Genomic DNA, 22008 nt, shown 5'->3' on the forward strand with positions numbered 1-22008 from the left:
CTTATCTCCCTCACTAACTTTAAGCATCAGTTGTCAGAGCACCTTACCGATCACTGCACCTGTACACAGCCCATCTGAAATTAGGCCACCCAACTACCTCATCCCTATATTGTTATTTATTTTGCTCTTTTGCACCCCGGTATCTCTATTTGCACATAATCTCTTGCACATCTAGCATTCCAGTGTTAATACTATTGTAATTATTTTGCACTATAGCCTATTTATTGCCTTACCTCCATAACTTGCTACATTTGCACACACTGTATATATATTTTCTGTTGTATTTTTGACTTTATGTTTTTTTACCCCAAATGTAACTCTGTGTTGTTTTTATCGCACTGCTTTGCTTTATCTTGGCCAGGTCGCAGTTGTAAATGAGAACTTGTTCTCAACTGGCTTACCTGGTTAAATAAAGGTGAATTTTTTTTTTTTTTTTTAATAAGTTTGCAAATGTGATGATGCATGGAATGCTTGATATTTTTCATGGAGAAAATTAGCTTCCCCAAACTTGAGAGCAAGACTGGCCTAAACGCGCTAATGTTTTCCTTTGCTAATGTCCGTCCCGCCCCCCTGTCAGCTGTCAGTTTTGTCGATGACCACGTACATAAGACACGCCAATCACCGACACCTGAAGTTCCATGACCATCACAGCCCTAGTTGTATGCTTGAGTTTGTTCAGAGGAGGCTTTGAATAAAATCCGATCTGAGTGTGAAATGCCTTACTGAGGGTAAATGGAAGCTCCTCTTGTGCCCGGCTCAGCCTTATACAGTTTAAGGTACTTTACCGTATCCATTTCAGTAAGGCCAGATTGTCCAAATTCTACCCAAATATTGATGGTACATGTGACAGGTGTAAAAGCTCCTTGGTGGACTTGACCCACATGTTCTGGTCCTGTCCCCGTCTGGCAGATTATTTGTCCACTATTTAAAACCCTTTCTGAAGCATTTGATATAAAGTTGCAGCCTAGTGCAGAAATTGCTATTTTTGGAGTACCAAACAACAATCCTTCTCTGACCAATAGACAGCTAGATGCCATTGCCTTTGCCTCCCTGTTAGCCCGCAGAAGGATTTTATTGGATTGGAAATCTATCAATCCTCCCTTAGCCTCTCTTTGGCTCGAAGATCTGAAGCTGTTCCTAAAATGAGAAAAAATGAAGTTACCATTCGAGGGTCAACCAACTCATTTTATTCCTCCTGGGACCCGATGATATCCTATTTTGAACAGCTCCAAACACTTCCTCCAGATTAGTACTCTTGGCCCCACCTTGAGATTACTGCTATATAGGCCTATAAAATCACTTAATCACCTGAAATTGTTAGGCTATTACATTTTTGCTTGAAGTAACGTTGTTGTATACTTTTGTTTTGTTTTCTGACATGTAAGTCAATTACTTTCCCTTTCTTTTTAAATGTGTTTGGAGGCATTCTGGGGGGAGGGGGAGGTCAAAGGGGGACTAAAAGGGGAGAAATGTACCATGTCTTTACATGTTATCTTTCATTCATTGTGAATACAAAATATATAATTTTAAAGGGAAGGCTTTGAAGCCAGATTTAGCGGATTTTGCTGTTTAGTTTTCCTCAACCTGTGTTTTGTTTCTCTCTCCTCTCCCTGTTAGATGGTGAGGCTGCTTCTCTCCAGAGGAGCCAACATTAATGCCTTTGACAAGAAGGATCGCCGAGCAATCCACTGGGCTGCTTACATGGGTGATGAGTTTACCACATCATTTACATTCTGACTAATGTCCTTTATACCAATGAATGAATGAATGAATGGACTGTGTGTTAGTCTCACAGCTCAGCTGTATGAGCCACGTCTAGTGTGTTATTATGTCAGAATCATGTACTAAGTAGGTTGATTAGATGTTTTCAGTTGTACTAACATGATTTAGGTGTTGCTTATGGTGCTGTGTACCACTGTAAACTAATCTCTCTCTCCCTCTCGCTCTCTCTACCTACCATAGGGCACATTGAGGTGGTGAAACTGCTGGCCTCTCATGGATCAGAGGTGTCCTGTAAAGACAAGAAGGCCTACACCCCTCTCCACTCTGCAGCCTCCAGTGGAATGATCAGTGTGGTCAAGTACCTCCTGGACCTTGGAGTGGATGTGAGTCAACACGCATTCAAATGTGTAGTCACTGTTCAATTACAACTCAATGAAAATACAGAGCTCTAGTGGGTTGGCGAATGATTTCCTTTCAAGTAATGAAGAGATGGAGGTTGGAGCCAGTGTTTTGGACCAGGGGGTTTTCAGAACCAAGTAATGAAGAGAGAGAGGTTGGACCAGGGGGTTTTCATAACCAAGTAATGAAGAGAGAGAGGTTGGACCAGGGGGTTTTCAGAACCAAGTAATGAAGAGAGAGAGGTTGGACCAGGGGGTTTTCATAACCAAGTAATGAAGAGAGAGAGGTTGGACCAGGGGGTTTTCAGAACCAAGTAATGAAGAGAGAGAGGTTGGACCAGGGGGTTTTCAGAACCAAGTAATGAAGAGAGAGAGGTTGGACCAGGGGGTTTTCATAACCAAGTAATGAAGAGAGAGAGGTTGGACCAGGGGGTTTTCAGAACCAAGTAATGAAGAGAGAGAGGTTGGACCAGGGGGTTTTCATAACCAAGTAATGAAGAGATGGAGGTTGGAGCCAGTGTTTTGGGCCAGGGGGTTTTCAGAACCAAGTGACCTGATCAGGAATGTATTGTTTTGTTCCCCCCCCCCCCCCCCTCTCTCTCTCCACTCTTTTCCCTCCCTTGCTCCCTCCAGATAAATGAGCCCAATGGGTACGGTAACACCCCCCTCCACGTGGCATGCTACAACGGGCAGGACGTGGTGGTGAATGAGCTGATCGAGTGTGGCGCCAACGTGAACCAGGTGAACGAGAAGGGTTTCGCCCCACTCCACTTCACGGCCGCCTCGTGCCATGGGGCGCTCTGCCTGGAGCTGCTGGTGGGCAACGGGGCCCTCGTCAACATCAAGGTGAGGAGACCGGATGACCAACACTGTGTCTGAACTAAATAACACCCTATTCCCTATGTAGTGCACTACTTTTGACCAGGGACCCATAGAGCAAGGAGCCGTGGTGGCACTGCCTGTGTCCCAAATGGCACCCTGTTCCCTTTATAAGTACACTACTTTGGTTCAAAAAGTAGTTCACTATGAAGAGAATAGGGTGCCATTTGCGACGCACACACTGACGCAGCACATGGCTTAGTATTTGGCCTTGGTCTACATTCAAATACCAATGGAATAGGCCTAACAATGCAAACTAAATGCAATCAAGCGCTCCTCCAATACGTGTTTGATTTTGCCTGTGGTCAGCAGCACAGACTGCCGTGTGAACCATCTTTGTCTTTCTATCTGCAGAGTAAAGATGGAAAGACCCCCCTCCACATGACGGCCATCCACGGACGCTTCTCCAGATCTCAAGCCATCATCCAGAATGGTGAGTCGCTGTGAATGCTCTCAACTGAATATATATGAACCAGTAGGCTCTTCAGCATTGTCTTTAGTCTTCAAACCATGATTCACTGGCACAGAGCAATGTTACTTGCAATGTGGTTGAACATGAAGCTTCATGAGGCCTCTAGGGTCAAGTGGTTGACGTGTGTGTGTGTCTGTGTGTGTGTGTGTGTGTGTGTGTGTGTCTGTGTGTGTGTGTCTGTGTGTGTGTGTCTGTGTGTGTGTGTCTGTGTGTGTGTGTGTTCTGTAGGTGCTGAGATCGACTGTGAAGAAAATAATGGAAACACACCCCTGCACATCTCTGCTCGCTACGGCCACGAGTTACTCATCAATACACTCATCACGAACGGAGCTGACACAGCCAAGTGAGAACACACACACACACAGTTTCCAGCAATAATGCAACATGCATCTGCAATTCTGTCATTGACCGAATTGCCGCTTGGAGACTATGCTCAACACATTGTGGTGTGTGGGGGGTTGATAGACAGGGCATTGCAGCATGCTGATGTGTTGATCTGCTGTGGGGTTTAATGAGGACTGTGATGTGGTGTTGTTTCCAATCTTAGCTGAATCAACTGTAAGTCACTCTGGATAAGAGTGTCTGCTTAAAGTCTAAAATGTAAAAATGTGTTGCAGGCGAGGCGTCCATGGGATGTTCCGCCTCCACCTGGCTGCTCTCAGTGGGTTCTCTGACTGCTGTCGGAAGCTCCTCTTATCAGGCTTTGATATAGACACCCCTGACGACTTTGGAAGGACCTGTTTACATGCTGCAGCAGCTGTTGGGTGAGTGGACTGGTCCAGGCTTTACACCATGGAATATTTAGTTCATGAACTGGAAAGCCACCAGAAAGAACAAACACATATTCACACTCTTACATTTCACATTGTTTAGCAGTATAAAAAAATCGTTTAGATCATTAGTGCGGTATCATTTCTGTATAATGTGGTTCCATGCCATGGTGGTATTGACTTGCGCTCTGGTCTAAATTGTCTTTATATCTTCTTGAAAGAGAAGAGAAACCTGCAAACTGCTCTTGCTAGTATCACTTTTTATTATAGCTTTTATTAGCATTATAAAAACAGTGATACTAGCAAGAGCAGTGTACGGGTTTCTCTTTTCTTTCAGGTTCTCATTGTTACCATCCACCTGATAGCTCAGATGTGAAAGGGCCTTTCTGAACTTGATATCTTGTTACCATCCACCTGATAGCTCAGATGAACGAGAGCCTTTCTGAACTTGATATCTTGTTACCATCCACCTGATAGCTCAGATGTACGAGAGCCTTTCTGAACTTGATATCTTGTTACCATCCACCTGATAGCTCAGATGAACGAGAGCCTTTCTGAACTTGATATCTTGTTACCATCCACCTGATAGCTCAGATGTACGAGAGCCTTTCTGAACTTGATATCTTGTTACCATCCACCTGATAGCTCAGATGTACGAGAGCCTTTCTGAACTTGATATCTTGTTACCATCCACCTGATAGCTCAGATGTACGAGAGCCTTTCTGAACTTGATATCTTGTTACCAGGAACCTGGACTGTCTGAATCTGCTGCTCAACACAGGGGCAGACTTCAACAGAAAGGACAGCTTCGGAAGGTCTGTCTGTGGCATCAAATAACTTTCATATGTGATCTTTATGATAATGGGGAATATAGTATAGGGGCATATAGGAATTATTATGGGAAATATTGGGCGGCAGGTAGCCTAGCGGTTAAGAGCGTTGGGTCAGTAACCGAAAGGTTGCTGGTTCAAATCCCCTAGCTGACTAGGTGAAAAATGTGTCTATGTGCACTGCAGCAAGGCACTTAACCCTAATTGCTCCTGTAAGTCGCACTGGATAAGAGTGTCTGCTAAATGACGTAAATGTAAAATGTAAATGTTATACAGCTCCAATAAGCTGTTTCTGTTGTTGATGTTGAATGGTTTCTGTGCGTTCTTCTAGGAGTCCTCTGCATTATGCGGCAGCCAATTGTAACTACCAGTGTCTGTTTGCCTTGGTGGGGTCTGGGGCCAGTGTGAACGATCTGGATAAAAGGGGTTGCACCCCGCTCCACTACGCTGCTGCCTCCGACACAGACGGAAAGTACGTCTCACACCTCTCTTACTGTTGTGTGTGTTGTGGTGCCATGACCTTTCACATTTCATTGTAGTCTGGAGAGTATGTTGTGGTGCCATGACCTTTCACATTTCACTGTAGTCTGGAGAGTATGTTGTGGTGCCATGACCTTTCACATTTCACTGTAGTCTAGAGTATGTTGTGGTGCCATGACCTTTCACATTTCACTGTAGTCTGGAGAGTATGTTGTGGTGCCATGACCTTTCACATTTCACTGTAGTCTGGAGAGTATGTTGTGGTGCCATGACCTTTCACATTTCACTGTAGTCTGGAGAGTATGTTGTGGTGCCATGACCTTTCACATTTCACTGTAGTCTGGAGAGTATGTTGTGGTGCCATGACCTTTCACATTTCACTGTAGTCTGGAGAGTATGTTGTGGTGCCATGACCTTTCACATTTCACTGTAGTCTGGAGAGTATGTTGTGGTGCCATGACCTTTCACATTTCACTGTAGTCTGGAGAGTATGTTGTGGTGCCATGACCTTTCACATTTCACTGTAGTCTGGAGAGTATGTTGTGGTGCCATGACCTTTCACATTTCACTGTAGTCTGGAGAGTATGTTGTGGTGCCATGACCTTTCACATTTCACTGTAGTCTGGAGAGTATGTTGTGGTGCCATGACCTTTCACATTTCACTGTAGTCTAGAGTATGTTGTTGGTCGTGTTTGAATACATACTAGTGTTAAATCTGCAGTGTGAAAGCTTGGCCACGTCTCCTTTGGGAAAGTGTCTCTGCTTGCTTATCTGTCTGTCTTGATGTTGGTATAATGATTAGTGAACTCTTGACCTCTGACCTCTAGGTGTCTGGAATATTTGCTGCGAAACGACGCTAACCCAGGGATCAGGGACAATCAGGGCTACAACGCAGTCCATTACGCGTCTGCGTACGGACACCGCCTCTGTCTGGAGCTGGTGAGTCAGAACCACAGGGGACTAGACGCCCTGCATTCACAGACCATTTTGTCTGCGTCCCAAATGAATGTAGGGCCCATAGGGCTCTGGTCAAAAGTAATGCACTATATAGGGAATAGGGTGCCATTTGGGACAGACGTTGATATTCAGTAGGTTTTAAGGTGTGGTTGCATGTTTGTCGTGGCCGCATCGTCACTCTTGATGTTCTTTTTCCAGATTGCAAGTGAAACACCTTTAGATGTGGTAAGTACCAGTTGGTTACTTTTCCTCACACTAGCTTGTTTAAGATACGAATGCAACACCCCAGTATGTCTGCAGGGGCTGGTCACTGAGATTTACAACATGAAACATGCTACTAGACTAACCTTCAAAGTAAATATGTTACAAGTCTAAACTGGCCCGTCCTTGTCTTTCCCCAGCTAATGGAAACCTCAGGGACAGACATCCTGAACGACTCTGATGTCAGAGCTCCCATCAGCCCCCTACACTTAGCTGTGAGTAAAGCCTACCTGCTCCTGTAGGGGTCTCGCCACATGACAAATGGCACCCTATTCCCTATTTAGTGCACTACTTTTGACCAGAGCCTTATGGGCCCAGATCAAAAGTACTGCACTACATGGGAAATAGGGTGCTATCTGGGATGCAGGCATGGTGTTGTTTTTCCACGAAAAGTTGATTGTCCAGACACTCACACACCATGTTCCTATCTGTTCCTGATTAGTGTAAAATACATGCATATTTTGACACGGTGATGATGAGGATGATTTCCTTATTTTGCCATTTGAGTTAATCAACCTCCAACAGAGGAGAAGTAGAGTGTTTCTAAATCTCACGCTTGGCAGGGACCTTCGATGTTGATGCTGGGCGGGAGAAAAAATGGGCACCCGATTTGAGAGACACTGGTCTACTTTAGGGGTCTAGGACTGTTTCTGTTCAGGCATACCACTGGTCTACTATAGGACATTGATTATATTAAGAGTGTATATCTGTTCAGGCGCACCACTGGTCTACTATAGGACATTGATTATATTAGGAGTGTATTTCTGTTCAGGCGTACCACTGGTCTACTATAGGACATTGATTATATTAGGAGTGTATATCTGTTCAGGCATACCACTGGTCTACTATAGGACATTGATTATATTAGGAGTGTATATCTGTTCAGGCATACCACTGGACTTTGCTTCAGACTGTGTGTTTGTTTCCATTCAGGCGTACCACGGCCACCACCATGCTATGGAGGTCCTGGTTCAGTCTCTGCTGGATCTAGACGTGAGGAACAGCCAGGGGCGCACCCCTCTGGACCTGGCTGCCTTTAAAGGCCATGTGGAGTGTGTTGACGTCCTCATCAACCAGGGAGCCTCCATCCTGGTTAAAGACTTCACCCTGAAGAGGACCCCCATCCACGCTGCAGGTACGCATAGGATATCACGTAAGACCTAGAGATTCTGTAATTCAAAAGTTTTCCTTACCAAGATGGACATTTGTTTGGTCATGTTGCTAGGACGCCAATGTCCACTCTAGGGATATTATATAGCATAGTGTGAAAATGCCCACTACACACTGATCTAAGGTCATTTTTTGTCATTATTGCTGAGGATCTGGGGAGGGTAAGCTGATCCTAGATCAGTGCACAGGGGGACTTCTATCCAGAGCCAGGTACACAGCTAGCAGGTGACAGGCTTCGAGGGCCTCAGCCCCAAAATGTTTTATTATCTGCTGTGTTAACATCATGAGGATGTCATCTACCAATACCACTGTTCTAGAAATCTGTCTGTTCATGTGAAGGTAATAGTCGTCCAGCAATCAGCTCATATCCTCTCTGTTTAGCCTCCTCTAGCTACCAACGGTCAATCATCTCACATTCTTATATCCTCTCTGTTTATCCTCCTCTAGCTACCAACGGTCATTCGGAGTGTTTGCGTTTGCTGATTGGAAATGCTGACCTCCAGAGTCCAGTGGACGTTCAAGACGGGAATGGACAGTAAGTCAATTGGGTTTTGGATACAATTCCTGAAATAAAGAGATTTTGACACTAGTTCTACGTCCCAAATGGCACCCTATGCCCTACTTGGTGCACTACTTTAAACCAGAACCCTATGGGCTCGGGTCAAAAGTAGTGTACCATATAGGGAATAGGTTGCCATTTGGGACTCAGCCTGGTTATTACCAGTTTGTAATATGACCTTGTTGTCTTGTGTATCAGAACCCCTCTGATGCTGTCAGTGCTGAGCGGACACACAGACTGTGTGTACTCACTGCTCAACAAGGGAGCCAGCGTAGAAGCCAAAGACAAGTGGGGCAGAACAGCGCTACACAGAGGGGTGAGGAGGAGAGCTGGCTGTATACGCTCACACACAGAAAGAGACGGGGAGGCTCAAATATACATATTATCTTCAGAAAAGTAGTTGTCCATGGGTAGTGGTGTATTCATCCCTGTAGGGGGACCTGCCTCCAGACATCATTTGTAATAATTGATGATTCATTATTATATCATTGATTATTAGTTATTCAAATCCATTCTTGTCTCCCTGCCCTTCCTCCCAGGCGTTGACGGGTCATGAGGAGTGTGTGGAGGCCCTGCTGCAGCACAGCGCCAGCTTCCTGGTTCGGGACTGTAAGGGGCGGACCCCTGTCCACCTGGCGGCGGCATCCGGACACATCGGGGTGCTGGGGGGACTCCTACACGCCGCCCAGTCAGTGGAGACCCTCCCCGTCATCACAGACAACCAGGGCTACACGCCACTACACTGGGCCTGCTACAACGGTACGTACTGGACTAACGGAACACTAGATATTTTCTGATTTTCTCTCTTCAGCACCGTAAACATGTCCCTGAATTAGGCAGGCCATACAACTAGGGGTGTAACGATTCGATTTGTATCACGATTCGTGGTTGTCGATACGATTCAAGGACGATATTGGTTCATTTAGAACGATACGATCCGAAACGATTCAGTGACTTGAAATCGATTCAGTAACCTTTTAGCCAAAAATTCAACCAGTGTGACTGAAATAAATACCTGGATACTGGACAGTGCAGGTGAAGTTTCCTAGATTCCTGTTTCTTGTAAGGACCGCAATGGTGGCTTGATAATTTCTCGCTCGTCGGCTTCTCCTCTGTCGTCCGCCATGCTATGTTTTGTTGTCTTTGCGCCTTTGCGCTGCTGCTGGCGTGGGGCGATGACGTCACGGATAGGCAGACTGAATCGAGTAATGTTTAAAGCCTTTATCATTAAAAGTGCTAAGAAAAAACATCCATATAAAGTCTGACGTGCTTAAATCCAATGGGTTATTTCCTAGTATCGATACAATCGATTTATTACATTTTAAAACGATGTTAGAGTGATATATGTTGTCCAAAAGGCCAACTCACCGAGCACAGATCGATGTAGTTGGATCATAGGAATATAAATCGATACATCGATGTAGTAGATGGATCGTTACACCCCTACATACAACGGTACGTACTGACTAACTGGACTGTAGCTCTGTTCTCTCCTCCATGAAGTGTACACTCATTCACTCCCTCTTGTGGCTTGAAAAGCATTCGATTGGTGTGGACGGAGCCATGTGGGGGAATGAACAAGACTACAACAGAATTAGGGGTTATGACTCTCAGTGGAGGACCTTACACTGAAACAGGACTTTGTCATAGCATATGTCACCGAGGGCAACTCGTTCAGCCCCCTCCACTGTGCTGTGATCAATGACAACGAGGGGGCTGCAGAGATGCTGATTGACACTCTGGGGCCGGCCATTGTCAACGCCACTGACACCAAGAACCGGTAACTACAGCACATGACAAAGTCCTTTTCTTCTGGAGAATAATGTTGTCTTGGGAATAAAATGACCTCTGGGGTTGGATGAGGGATTGTAGATTACTTTTAATACATCTATTAGTGATTTTATATTTCTATGGTATAAACAGGGTTAATTGAACAAACTTGTTTATAACAGTCCTACATGATATCGGTGAAATAAGTTTCCTCTCTCTCCAGGACCCCCCTGCATGCGGCGGCTTTCACGGACCACGTGGAGTGTCTTCAGCTGCTGCTAGGCCACAACGCCCAGGTCAACTCCCCCGATGCCTCCGGGAAGACCTCCCTCATGATGGCTGCTGAGAACGGACAAACCAACGCTGTCGGTACGCAGCCCCCTCTCCTCCGCTTTGCCTCGCCCAGCCGGCTTAAGTTCAACATGTCTGTTTTACATTTTAATAAGTTGCTTCATTTCCTAATTGAGTTTCTTTATGTTTCTCTGTCTGTGTCAGAGCTGTTGGTGAGCAGTGCCAAAGCAGAGCTCACCCTGCAGGATGCAGTCAAGAACACTGCTCTTCATCTGGCCTGCAGTAAGGTGAGCATCCCCACATGAAGATGACGTTCATCTGAACAGTTGGCTCTCTCTGGTTGAAATTTTGGTCTGACATGTTTGACTCTGGTTTTTAAAGGGGCATGAAACCAGTGCTTTGTTGATATTGGAGAAGATTACAGACAGGAACCTCATCAACTCGACTAACGCAGCCTTACAGACGTACGTATGGTTCAGCTGTATTAATTGGGCCAGAAGAATTAGAAGAAGTGCACTATATAGGGAATAGTCTGGCATTTGGGAGGTATCCTCATTTGCTGCTGGCTAATCTGACGGTACTTTCTCCTCAGGCCGTTACACGTTGCAGCCAGAAATGGTCTGACGGTGGTGGTTCAGGAGCTACTAGTGAAGGGTGCTAGCGTGCTAGCAGTCGATGAGAATGGTAAGATCCATAACGCTAACACCGTTTTCTTCTGTACTTCTCTTCTCAATGTGTCCACAAATGTTTCTCTCTAGTCCACTGCTTGGTTATTGTCTTAACTTTGTATCTCCTAGCCTGCTGTTATTTCATGTTTTTCACCAAAAGTGTTATAGTAAACGGTGATGCTCCTGAAGTGACCCTCTGCTGTTCTGTTTGAACCCCTCAGGTTACACGCCTGCCTTGGCCTGCGCCCCCAACAAAGACGTGGCGGACTGCCTGGCGCTGATCCTGGCCACCATGATGCCCGTGTCCCCCTGCAACCCGGCGCCCAGCCTGTCCTTCAGTGCCATTAACCACTACACCACCAGCCCCTCCAAGAGTGTGACCTTCGACAGCCTGCCCGTGCTGCGCAGCGAGCACAGCTCCTACTGCAGCTTCAACAACATCGGCCACCGCGACCACGATGGAGGCTTCTACAAGGATGAGGAACTCAACGACTCAGACTCAGAGACATACTGAGGGGGGTGGTGGTCGCTGCCCAGGAGGGGAGCCAAGGGCAGGCGGATGGACAGTGAAGTGGGGCAGAGGCCACAAACAAATCCACACATACACACCGTGTCTTAAATCACCACAGCCAGCTTTGGGAGGGCACGAGCCGAGACAGTCCGCACAGGAGCCTTAAGAGTCCTGCAGATGGAGAGAGAGAAATGGAGGGAGGGAGGGAGAGGGGGAGGCACAACAGGCTGGCTGGCCACACTCATCCTCTCGTACCACCAGGTGTCCTTCCAGCAGATACTGGACTTCAGAGGAACTGCTGCTGCTATACCCCACCTTTACCTTTACCCACAAAGGTCCTAAACGGTAGAAACTGTCCAGCCAACAGACAGACGGACATCTTATGACGGCAATAACCTGTAGTCCAAGGGGATAGTAGCACTTCACTGAGTGAAAAACAGACATGGACCAAAAGATGTGGAAGAAGCCTTTTCAAAACCTGTTTTGACAGTAGAAATGGGATTGAGCGTTTTGGGCTGAGAAAAAACATAAGGAGTGATGTTTCATTTAAGTTTTATGAGAGTGATGGTCATGTTTATCCGCACACTAAGACAGTCAGAACGCACCTAGCCTCTTGTCTGTAATCCATGTGGGAGGAGGGGAAATCATTTATTTTTTATGAACAAACATTTTAATAAAATCATTCATGTCTTAAGCTCCTGACCCTCTGTGGGAACCAAAAAATCGTAGTATTTGCTCTCATGAGTAATTTCAAAGAATTTCCATCCCCAATGGCACCCTATTCCCTTTATAGTACACTACTTTTGACCAGGGCCATAGGGTTCTGGTCAAAAGTAGTGTACTCTATAAAGAATAGGGTGCCATTTAGATTTTGCATTTGTATGTGAGCGACAGGACTTTTTACATTTGCGTTATTAAACCTACCTGTCCTTTGCCCTCTAGAAAATATTTTAGAAAGTAAATTATTAATTCATGTATTCTTTCTTGTGATATTTATGTCATCATTTTGTGCCTTCTTTAGTTACTGAGGGGAGGTTAGGAGAGTAGGGGCAGCTGTATGAGCGAAAACAATGATGCACACTAAGTAATACAACGTTTGTGAAAAGCACTGATACTATTCCGAGGCATACGAGGGGGAAAACATGCCTCCCTTGGAGAGGAGAAACACTGTAAACCAATGGTAGGACAGCAGCATTTAGATTTTCTTCTGTTGAAAAAAATATATATATATTATTTGTCTTGGTCTTATAATCAATGTATTTTGACAGGTTTTGCTTGCTTAACTTCTTCAAAAAAATGAAACCACTCAAACCTTTTATGTGATTGCTTGTTCAAACCCCCGTTTTTGTCTCTTTTTTAAAATAATTTTAACTGGAAATATGTACAATACATATGCTATGTTCGTCAAATCAGGATCAGGAGGTTCACAGGTTTTTTCGTGTCCTTTTTTTCTTTAAAAGGATGAAACTAGCATGTACATATGAAATAGTGACTGAATCGAAACTCCCATGAATTCTTTCAGTATCTGAAGATTGCTGTATATTTTATGAGTAATAAAATAAAGAAATGAGTTATGTTATTTAATAATGAACTATGGGTTATCTGTTTTATGTGACAACCGCAGTATCAATTTCTAGGTGACAGTGGTGCTAATCCCAAAAGAAAGGCTACATACAACAAGGAACAAGAAGTCTATTGGCAAAGTGATGAATATTGCATGTACCTTGGCCTAACGGTGTGGGTTATGTATTTTATTTTTCATGGCGTCCTCAACATTACAGTTTTAAGGGCAACTATAGCCTAAATTTGTTTACAACTCGCAGGATTTCCATACATGAGCTTTCAACAACACAGAGTGTTGCATCAGCACGAGATCGAAAGTGCGTCAAATCTGTACAGGTCATTGTTACGTCATCACTGATAAACGTTGAAACTGATGAAAAACCGCTGGAGCAGTTCAGTCTAAACCTCCCTAGTGCTGGAGGATTGCGTTTGTTTTCGCTCTGGATGCGCGTTCATTTTGGCAAGGAAATGTGCTGATTTTGCAAGGAGATGGAGAATAAAGAGTTCAAGGTAGGCATGTTATTTATTTTTAAATCTTCAATTATATTAATTACTGTGGATTAAATATTGTTTAACAAATGAAATAATGTGCTATTCATGCTGTAATATCAAACTAGAAAGTCTATGGCCGGGGAGTCATGAGAGTTGGCTAAAGGTACAGTAGGGTCAAATGGGGGTCAAAGGTTATGACAGCACCTTCATAATTTCGTCCAAAATGGCACCCTATTCCCTATGTAGGCTAGTGTACTACTTTTGACCAGGAGCCATAGAAGGGTTGGCTGACGTCACGAAAACGATGCCCGCGCATCGATGGCCCGAAGTCGTGTATCTTGTTATGATTCTGAACCTCAGCTAACAACAAGCTGCCATGTGGGGAATCGTAGCTCTGTGGCATGTTTCAGCTTGTTGTATGGTGTTATTGATACCATGTCTTGTTTTGAGGTGTTTTGACTGATATCATGTCTATGCAATGACTCAAATTCGCTACCTAGCTAACCAACAACAACTGTAACAATGTATTTGAGACGAGTTCATTGTTCAAATGTATTTATGTTTGCATTAAACATTTAGAGACTAAATATAGTTTACATGTTGTCAACAGTCTAAGTCAAACCCTGTCTATTTTGCCCCATAGTTGCATGCCAGTTTTGTTGCTTAACAACCAACCCCTCTATAGAGTCCCACAGTGGAGGTGTGATAATACCCAAAAAACCTAGCGGTCAAACAGGGACATGGTTCCAATCGTTTTTCCACCATTCATTTTTCCCATAGCCGATTTTAGAAACACATAAAATAAGGGCTGTATTTCGTGTAGGCTTACCCTGGCGTGACGTTTTTGTAACCATGTAAATCTCTCTCGGACAAGTTGACTTTTATCAGTATATTTACATTTTACATTTATATCATTTAGCAGACGCTCTTATCCAGAGCGACTTACAATGGTGCATTCAACAATTGGTGTATTCAACTTATGATAGCCAGTGGGACAACCACTTATTTTTCTTCTTTTTTTTTTATGGGGGGGGGGGGGGTAGAAGGATTACTTCATACTATTCCAGGTATTCCTTAAAGAGGTAGGGTTTCAAGTGTCTCCGGAAGGTGGTCAGTGACTCCGCTGTCCTGGCGTCGTGGGGGAGCTTGTTCCACCATTGGGGTGCCAGAGCCTGAAGGTAAGGAGGTGCCGTTCCCCTCACAGCTCCGTAGGCAAGCACCATGGTCTTGTAGTAGATGCGAGCCTCAACTGAGCGGGGTGACATGAGAGAACTTGGGAAGGTCGAACACCAGACGGGCTGCGGCGTTCTGGATAAGTTGTAGGGGTTTAATGGCACAGGCAGGGAGCCCAGCCAACAGCGAGTTGCAGTAATCCAGACGGGAGATGACAAGTGCCTGGATTAGGAACTGTGCCGCTTTCTGTGTAAGGTAGGGTCGTACTCTGCAAATGTTGTAGAGCATGAACCTGCAGGATCGGGTCACCGTTTTGATGTTAGCAGAGAATGACAGGGTGTTGTCCAGGGTCACGCCAAGGCTCTTTGCACTCTGGGAGGAGGACACAATGGAGTTGTCAACCGTGATGGCGAGATCATGGAACGGGCAGTCCTTCCCAGGGATGAAGAGCAGCTCCGTCTTGCAGAGGTTCAGCTTGAGGTGGTGATCCGACATCCACACTGATATGTCTGCCAGACATGCAGAGATGCGATTCGCCACCTGGTTATCAGAAGGGGGAAAGGAGAAAATTAATTGTGTGTCGTCTGCGTAGCAATGATAGGAGAGACCATGTGAGGATATGACAGAGCCAAGTGACTTGGTGTATAGAGAGAATAGGAGAGGGCCTAGAACTGAGCCCTGGGGGACACCAGTGGTGAGAGCACATGGTGCGGAGACAGATTCTCGCCACGCTACCTGGTAGGAGCGACCTGTCAGGTAGGACGCAATCCAAGAGTGAGCAGCGCCGGAGATGCCCAACTCGGAGAGGGTGGAGAGGAGGATCTGATGGTTCACAGTATCAAAGGCAGCGGATAGGTCTAGAAGGATAAGAGCAGAGGAGAGAGAGTTAGCTTTAGCAGTGCGGAGAGCCTCCATGACACAGAGAAGAGCAGTCTCAGTTGAATGACCAGTCTTGAAACCTGACTGGTTTGGATCAAGAAGGTCATTCTGAGAGTGATAGCAGGAGAGTTGGCTAGAGACGGCACGCTCAAGAGATTTGGAGAGAAAAGAAAGAAGGGATACTTACTTGTCTGTAGTTGTTGACATCGGAGGGATCGAGTGTAGGTTTTTTGAGGAGGGGTGCAACTCTCGCTCTCTTGAAGACGGAAGGGACATGGCCAGCGGTCAAGGATGAGTTGATGTGGGAGGTGAGGTGAGGTGAGGTAAGGGAGAAGGTCTCCGGAAATGGTCTGGAGAAGAGAGGACGGGATAGGGTCAAGCAGGCAGGTTGTTGGGCGGCCGGCCGTCACAAGTCGCAAGATTTCATCTGGAGAGAGAGGGGAGAAAAAAGTCAAAGCATAGGGTAGGGCAGTGTGAGCAGGACCAGCGGTGTCATTTCACTTAATAAATGAGGATCGGATGTCGTCAACCTTCTTTTCAAAATGGTTGACGAAGTCATCCACAGAGAGGGAGGAGGGTGGGGGAGGAGGATTCAGCAGGGAGGAGAAGGTGGCAAAGAGCTTCCTAGGGTTAGAGGCATAGGCTTGAAATTTAGAGTGGTAGAAAGTGGCTTTAGCAGCGGAAACAGAGGAAGATAATGTAGAGAGGAGGGAGTGAAAAGATGACAGGTCCGCAGGGAGTCTAGTTTTCCTCCATTTCCGCTCGGCTGCCCGGAGCCCTCTTCTGTGAGCTCGCAATGAGTCGTCAAGCCACGGAGCAGGAGGGGAGGACCGAGCCGGCCGGGAGGATAGGGGACATAGAGAGTCAAAAGATGCAGAAAGGGAGGAGAGGAGGGTTGAGGAGGCAGAATCAGGAGATCGGAGGGAGAATGATTTAGCAGAGGGAAGAGATGATAGGATGGAAGAGGAGAGAGTAGCGGGAGAGAGAGAGCGAAGGTTGTGATGGCACATTACCATCTGAGTAGGGGCAGAGTGAGTAGTGTTGGAGGAGAGCGAGAGAGAAAAGGATACAAAGTAGTGGTCGGAGACTTGGAGGGGAGTTGCAGTGAGATTAGTAGAAGAACAGCATCTAGTAAAGATGAGGTCAAGCGTATTGCCTGCCTTGTGAGTAGGGGGGGACGGTGAGAGGGTGAGGTCAAAAGAGGAAAGGAGTGGAAAGAAGGAGGCAGAGAGAAATGAGTCAAAGGCAGAGACGTAGGGAGGTTAAAGTCACCCAGAACTGTGAGGGGTGAGCCATCCTCAGGAAAGGAACTTATCAAGGCGTCAAGCTCATTGATGAACTCTCCAAGGGAACCTGGAGGGCGATAAATGACAAGGATGTTAAGCTTGAATGGGCTAGTGATGTGACAGCATGGAATTCAAATGAGGAGATAGACAGATGGGTCAGGGGAAAAAGAGAGAATGTCCACTTTGGAGAGATGAGGATTCCTGTGCCACCGCCGCGCCGACCAGATGCTCTCGGGGTATGCGAGAACACATGGTTAGACGAGGAAAGAGCAGTAGGAGTAGCAGTGTTTTCTGTGGTAATCCATGTTTCCGTCAGCGCCAAGAAGTCGAGGGACTGGAGGGTAGCATAGGCTGAGATTAACTCTGCCTTGTTGGCTGCAGAACGGCAGTTCCAGAGGCTGCCAGACCACTAGGTTTTATGGGTATTATGACTCATACTGTGGGACTCTATAGGGCTCCAGCCAAAAGAAGTGCACTATATTGGAACTAGGGTGCTATTTCGGACACAAGCATAGATATGATGCATTATTATGTGACCATAGAAATAGAATCACTAGAAAGGATAGAGCCTCTGACCTTGGCAATTTGACTGGTAAACTGAACTGCACACCTGATATGATGTTCTGGTGATTCTATTTCTCTGAATATGATGCATTATGATGTGACAATGAGAGTTGGGTTAATGGTGCTCTCAAGGCAACTGGGAACTCGAAAAAAATAACTAGGTCAAATCATGACGTCCGTGATCTTCAGGTCGGAAAGTCGGAGCTCTAGAAAGATGCCAGAGTTTCCGACTTGGAATTCCTTTTTACATTTTGTGGTGGTAATTTTATCCCCTTTTTCTCCCCAATTTTTCGTGATATCCAATTGGTAGTTACGATCTTGTTACGATCTTGTCTCATCGCTGCAACTCCCCAGCGGGCTCGGGAGAGGTGAAGGTTGAGTCAGGCGTCCTCCAAAACATGACCCGCCAAGCCGCGCTGCTTCCGACTTGGAATTCCGAGTTGGATGACTGTTCAAAACGATTTTTCCCAGTCGGAGCTTGTTTTTTTTTCCTATTTCCCAGTTGTCTTGAACGCACTGAAGTCGGAAGTCAGAGATTTCCCAGTTGTTTTGAACACGGCAAAAGGCGACACAGTAGGTGACATCTAAACATGACTTTGTGCTGTCTTTCAGAGGTCAGAGGTCAATGGAAATGACCTCACCCTCATAGACCTGGATGACCCCATCAATGAAGCTGATGTTATGAAGGAAGTCAGGTAAGTGATTTACACTAATGACACATTTGTGACTGGTTACAGGATCACATAGGCCTACAGATACAGATTCAGTAGTAGGTCAAAGGTCACCGCCTATGGAGAGGTAGGCCCAGAGCCATGTATTTAGAGAGTTGGGACATTGAGATATAAACTCAGCAAAAAAAGAAACGTCCTCTCACTGTCAACTGCGTTTATTTTCAGCAAACTTAACGTGTAAATAACGCATCTCCCGAGTGGCGCAGTGTTCTAAGGCACTGCATCGCAGTGCTAGCTGTGCCACTAGAGATCCTGGTTCGAATCCAGGCTCTGTCGTAGCCGGCCGCGACCGGGAGACCCATGGGGCGGCGCACAATTGGCACAGCGTCGTCCAGGGTAGGGGAGGGAATGGCCGGCAGGGATGTAGCTCAGTTGGTAGAGCATGGCGTTTGCAACGCCAGGGTTGTGGGTTCGATACCCACGGGGGGGCAGTATGAAAAAAATATATATATATATATAAAAAAAGAATAAAAATAAAATAAACAAATAAAAGAATGTATGCACTCACTAACTGTAAGTCGCTCTGGATAAGAGCGTCTGCTAAATGACTAAAATGTAAAAATGTAATGTAAATATTTGTATGAACATAACAAGATTCAACAACTGAGACATAAACTGAGATGTTACCCCCTCGTCCACCAAGGCACCTGCAAGTTCCCAGACATTTCTGGGGGGAATGGCTAAATCCTAGCCCTCACCCTCCGATCCAACAGATCCAGGCTCTTCATGGCAGAACACTGACATTCCTGTCTTGCAGGAAATCACGCACAGAACGAGCAGTATGGCTGGTGGCATTGTCATGCTGGAGGGTCATGTCAGGATGAGCCTGCAGGAAGGGTACCACATGAGGGAGGAGGATGTCTTCCCTGTAACGCACAGCGTTGAAATTTCCTGCAATGACAACAAGCGTAGTCCGATGATGCTGTGACACACCGCCCAAGACCATGACGGACCATCCACCTCCAAATCGATCCCGCTCCAGAGTACAGGCCTTGGTGTATCGCTCATTCCTTCGACGATAAACACGAATCCGACCATCACCCCTGGTGAGACAAAACCGCGACTCGTCAGTGAAGAGCACTTTTTTGCCAGTCCTGTCTGGTCCAGCGACGGTGTGTTTGTGCCCATAGGCGACGGTGTTGCCGGTGATGTCTGGTGAGGACTTGCCTTACAACAGGCCTACAAGCCCTCAGTCCAGCCTCTCTCAGCCTATTACGGACAGTCTGAGCACTGATGGAGGGATTGTGCGTTCCTGGTGTAACTCGGGCAGTTGTTGTTTCCATCCTGTACCTGTCCCGCAGGATGTTCCGATCCTGTGCCGATGTTGTTACACGTGGTCTGCCACTGCGAGGATGATCAGCTGTCCGTCCTGTCTCCCTGTAGCTCTGTCTTAGGCGTCTCACAGTACGGACATTGCAATTTATTGCCCTGGCCACATCTGCAGTCCTCATGCCTCCTTGCAGCATGCCTAAGGCACGTTCACGCAGATGAGCAGGGACCCTGGGCATTTTTCTTTTGGTGTTTTTCAGAGTCAGTAGAAAGGCCTCTTTAGGGTCCTAAGTTTTCATAACTACCGTCTGTAAGCTGTTAGTGTCTTAATGACCGTTCATTGAACAACATTTTACATTTTAGTCATTTAGCAGACACTCTTATCCAGAGCGACTTACAGTTAGTGAGTGCATACATTTTCATACTGGCCCCCCGTGGGAAACAAACCCACAACCCTGGCGTTGCAAGCGCCATGCTCTACCAACTGAGCTACAGGGGACTAGCATGGGAAACAGTGTTTAAACCCTTTACAATGAAGATCTGTGAAGATATTTGGATTTTTACGAATTATCTTTGAAAGATCCTGAAAAAGGGACGTTTTCTTTTTTTGCTGAGTTTATGTATACATTACATGACACAGTAGATATCCATATGACAGCTGGCTCCCCATGGGCAATGTTGACATTTTAAACAATGCTATGTAACTGAACATCTATAATTAGAATTTACTTATAATGAAAGGATAAATGAAAGGCTCCAAGGCGCTAACATGGAGTCCTTTTAAAAGTTGGCAGAATTCTCTAAATATTTGGCTCTGGATAGGCCGAGTCATCTCAAGAGTATTGGAGCCATAGAATTTGAGTGATTCTATTCTAATTCTAGAATGATTCATTCTAATTCTGTGATTCTAATTCTATAATTACACATCCTCACACTCACATTATAGCAGTGACCTAAGAGATATTCCTTTTCTCTATCTAGATCCCATAAAGATCACAGAGAGGCTGAGAGACTGACCAAGTTGGACGAGGCTGTTCTAGACACAGATACCCCAACTCAGTCACAGGAGGTTGAAGAAGAGAGTGAGTTGGACGAGGCTGTTGCCATCCCATCTCAGTCGCAGGAGGTTGAAGGAGAGAGTGAGTTGGACGAGGCTGTTGCCATCCCATCTGAGTCGCAGGAGGTTGAAGGAGAGAGTGAGATGGACGAGGCTGTTGCCATCCCATCTCAGTCGCAGGAGGTTGAAGGAGAGAGTGAGTTGGACGAGGCTGTTGCCATCCCATCTCAGTCGCAGGAGGTTGAAGGAGAGAGTGAGTTGGACGAGGCTGTTGCCATCCCATCTCAGTCGCAGGAGGTTGAGGGAGAGAGTGAGTTGGACGAGGCTGTTGCCATCCCATCTCGGTCGCAGGAGGTTGAAGGAGAGAGTGAGTTGGACAAGGCTGTTGCCATCCCATCTCGGTCGCAGGAGGTTGAAGGAGAGAGTGATTTGGACGAGGCTGTTGCCATCCCATCTCAGTCGCAGGAGGTTGAAGGAGAGAGTGAGTTGGACGAGGCTGTTGCCATCCCATCTCAGTCGCAGGAGGTTGAAGGAGAGAGTGAGTTGGACGAGGCTGTTGCCATCCCATCTCAGTCGCAGGAGGTTGAAGGAGAGAGTGAGTTGGACGAGGCTGTTGCCATCCCATCTCAGTCGCAGGAGGTTGAAGGAGAGAGTGATTTGGACGAGGCTGTTGCCATCCCATCTCAGTCACAGGAGGTTGAAGGAGAGAGTGAGTTGGACGAGGCTGTTGCCATCCCATCTCAGTCACAGGAGGTTGAAGGAGAGAGTGAGTTGGACGAGGCTGTTGCCATCCCATCTCAGTCACAGGAGGTATGATGTATTTTTCTATTACATGGATGACATTTCATTGAGATATTTTGTGTTTTAATGACGCAAAATTGAATTCCAGCCTAACTCTGCTTTCTGTTGTCGCCATCAGGCTGCAGTGGTGACCTTCACTACCGTGACCCACAAGGATGAAACTTCCCAGACCAGTCTCACCGTCAGCAGGGGAAAGAGAAGCTACCCAGACCTACACACCTTTGTGCAGGACATGAAGGACGAGTAAGTTGCTCTTTGGCTTCCCCATGCATCCCCTAGATATGTTCCCTATCTCAATTGCATACTCCTCGTGTCCTCTCTTCTCAAAACCCATTGGATGAGAAAGCCAGAGGTCCCGCCCTTCTGACCTTCTCATCCAATGGGTTTTGAGAAGGAGGTGAGGAGATTGAGAGTCTCCCATAGTCTCGGGCCAATACAAAGGACTCAACGGACCA

The 22008-nt window shown here is 46.2% G+C and overlaps 2 long non-coding RNA genes across 2 annotated transcripts; both read left to right on the forward strand.

Moving 5' to 3' along the window:
* Positions 1-7864: 7864 nt before the first annotated feature.
* LOC311116423 lies at positions 7865-8795 on the forward strand. Its single transcript, XR_014611412.1, has 3 exons — positions 7865-7904; positions 8387-8474; positions 8697-8795. It is a non-coding gene; the product is annotated as an uncharacterized lncRNA (long non-coding RNA).
* A 4934-nt stretch (positions 8796-13729) lies between these two features.
* Positions 13730-20709, forward strand: LOC311116418. The gene is made up of 3 exons (XR_014611410.1): positions 13730-13811; positions 18308-18390; positions 20677-20709. It is a non-coding gene; the product is annotated as an uncharacterized lncRNA (long non-coding RNA).
* The last annotated feature ends 1299 nt before the right edge of the window (positions 20710-22008 follow it).

Source organism: Coregonus lavaretus (assembly GCF_964263955.1).
Source record: "Coregonus lavaretus genome assembly, contig: HAP1_SCAFFOLD_368, whole genome shotgun sequence".
Taxonomy (NCBI): Eukaryota; Metazoa; Chordata; class Actinopteri; order Salmoniformes; family Salmonidae; genus Coregonus; species Coregonus lavaretus.